Below are 3484 nucleotides of genomic sequence, written 5' to 3'. Positions count from 1 at the left end.
GATAATAAAGATATAAAAAAGGCACAAGGTCCTTCTAAATACACGAAATTTACATACAACAAACATTTAGGAGGAGTTATGAAAGAAATCACAAATATGAAGGGTGCAAAGATGGTCTTAAAAAGAGCCCCAAATTTATACAAAATACTTAGAAACGATAAAGGGGTAGTTAGAAAAGAAAATAAGGCGGGTGTGTACAAGATTCCCTACGAGAACCAGCTTTTAGGAATTAAGAAAGAATATGTAGGGGTTACAACTAGGAACCTAGGTTTAAGGATCAAAGAACACAAATATGATATCAGAAAATGTTCTAATGCGACAGTTTTGGCCCAGATGGCGCAGGCAGAAGGTTCATTGATACATTGGGATAAAGCCGAAATCCTGAAACAGATACACTCGCCGGCATTGGCAAGAACAGCTGAAAAGATAGAAATCTATAGAAGCAAACTTGAAGAAAAATGTATTAACGCAAGAGATGCGGAGGGTCTTCCTTCCGCTTGGAAGTTTGCGGTTAAAAGCTTAAAAAAAGCGCAGGAAATTTAGTATGAAATAATAAGCTCTATATAGTTAGGCAGACGATATTATTATTTAGTAATGATATTATGTTATTTATTTTGAATATTTGTATTATTTACAAGTATTATTTATTTTTATGTTATCGGTTTATTTGTATTTTTGAATATTTAAACGAGTAGTTCTATTTATGAAGTGTTCCATTTAGCCTGAGGATGATCCAATGAATGGATCGAAAACGTTTGTTTTAATTAAAAATAATCTCTCAGCGAAAAATAAGGTGTTGGATTACATATTTAATTGTTTTCTGCTGGGTATAGTTGTGGTTGATAATTATTTATTTTTTTATTTTTCTTACTTTACACTCATAAACCCATACTCGTTTCTCGATAAACTTTTTGAATAATCTTTTGGCATTTCAAGATTTTCATGTCTTAAAGAATTTTCTACATTTTAAATCATTGGCATTAAAATGTTTAGTTTGAAATTTTAAAAAAATATTTAAATATTACTTTGAAAATGGGCAAATTTACGAAAAGATTAATAAGATATTTAATTATGGGAAAATTGATTGTTACAGCGGAATGATGGCATTCGATTACAAAAATTACCTAATTCCGGGTTATCGGTTAGCACAAAATATGTTTTAAATGGTTTTCTAGAGTGCGAGTTTATATATTTGGTGTAATATTGGCGAAATTTAACTGGTCGGCAGATTACTGTTTGATGAATGAAACTGTTTGTGAGAACGAACATCTTAAAAATTTAAGATATATTTTTAATTGGTGTCTACGTAACCAATGAAATTGTGCCATCTCGTACCATTGGAGTATCGCTCTAAACGTAATAATGATGATTACTTTTTATATGGTCATTATATCATAGTATTTGATTTATATAATTACGTAAAGATTTAACAGACCGATTGAGCAATTTAACACATTATAAAAATTTTTGATTTTCCTACTTTACAAAATTTAAAAAATTGTGTAAATGTGCCAGATTGGTCATTCGGTGTAATAAACCCTTACATAAGATAACCTTTGTAATTATAAATCAAATACTATGATATAATATAATAAAATAGTTAGATAAACGAAATAATATGATACAGTCGATCCCCTATAACACTATTTATAATCCCGTTTTATATGAATTCCATGTTGTACGAGTCATTTAGATTTTACAAATACGTGTGCCGGGCTGTGAACGGCTCACGTATTTGTATAATCTAAGTGACTGGTACAACGTGTAATTTATATAAAACGGAATTATCAAGTGTTATAGGAGGGTCGACTGTAATTTTAATCTTTGTAGTTGTCATCTCCAAATTTATCAATATATTTTTACTCTTTGCAGAAAACAACAAAGTGTTCGGATATGTTTGTATATTTATTTTGCAAACTTTCCCTCCTCATCTTTTAGTGCTGGAAAAGAAGGAAGTTAAATTCTTAATGGTAAAAAAAGGTATGTAAAAGATTACGTAAATTTTAATTGTAACATGATTCTTATTTAACGAAAGTTAAGAAGTGTAAGATTTAGCATGCTTATGTTAATTATCGATACCAAAAATTAAGGTTATGATAAAAGAAAAATTTAATTCACTTTAACACCACTTCATTCTACTGGTAAATAATTTAGTCAGAATATATTGCTATGAGATCATATCACAAACACCGACAAGAAAAAATTATTTCGTTACAGAAATAATGCTAAAATAGTCCAGTTATAGAAGTAAGAAAAAAATAAAAAACTGAAAACAAACCGTTGATACCAATTCAATCATTTTTTAAATTGGTCTTACCATCGGAGGGCACGACTTTAAATTCACTTTAGTGTCCGTCTACTTTGTGACATCCCTGGAATGAAGCTACGTTTCTCGACGCATCAACAGCTTCTTTGTGAATCACAATTGATTATGTCGTTTGTCGGTTCGGATCAACGTCTGAAAAAGAGTTACGTGTGCAAGAATATGTTTATCTCGTTGTCACTGTACTATCATTGTGTATAAAGTACCTGTGACAACACAACAAACTGCTGTTACTCCTAAAGTCCAGACAAGTTAATAAAACAGTTAATGCGAAAACAGAATGTTTTAGGCATCTCTTTTAACTGGCTTTATTCTGTTGATTATAAAATAAAAATTGTTATAACCATAAATGGTTTCATGATAAGACTGCACCTTAGTCATTTCAGTTTGTATTTTCTCTGTGTTTGTTGTCCCTAGTTATCTGCTCGATTTGTTTGTTTTTGTACATGTTTACATGTCTGTATGTCTGTACATACAAGCATGTAAACTAAGACTCTAAAAAGAAGTTTAAAGTTTTTCATATAAGACAGTTTCATAAAATATATTAAAAGAAAAACTCATATCATTACATTTTAAGCTCTCGAAGTCTTAAAAAATTAAATTTGATGAAAAGTAATTTTATCATATTAATGTGTGTTTTTCTCCTATGCGGCAAAAATACTTATTAAATAAACATAAATATAAATAAATAAAAACTTTAAGACTCAAATGATAGATGTAATTAAAAATTTATTTAATATCCCGCTTTTTAATATTTTACAGGAAAAAAAGTTTTCTTCTTTCGTTCAAGTATATTTAAAAATTTCCTTTGTATTATGAAAGGAAGCATAAAGAAGTTTCGTTTTCTCGTTCAAGTACAGTAGACCCCCCTATAACGCTAAGATACGTTCCACGCTAATCGAATTTTACGGTGTAGGAACGATTAAATACATGTGCTAATCGCAGCCCGATAGGTGGGAACTTTACGGACTAAGGCTGTTCGAAAGGTTTTCTTCTATAAAATTAACCGATTCTAGACTAATTCGACTCAACATTTCCAAAATACGTATAATTTTTTGGGAATAATCTGTATAAACTATGCTATAAACAAAAAATTATAGGATTACTTACCGAGTGTGTACCGTTCGACTACGCCGTTGCTTAAAGCTGGTTTTCATCGCG

This window comes from Centruroides sculpturatus, unplaced genomic scaffold (genome assembly GCF_000671375.1).
Source record: "Centruroides sculpturatus isolate CEXI.00-Female unplaced genomic scaffold, Cexi_2.0 scaffold182, whole genome shotgun sequence".
Lineage (NCBI taxonomy): Eukaryota > Metazoa > Arthropoda > Arachnida > Scorpiones > Buthidae > Centruroides > Centruroides sculpturatus.
Note: the sequence above shows the minus strand (reverse complement) of the source record.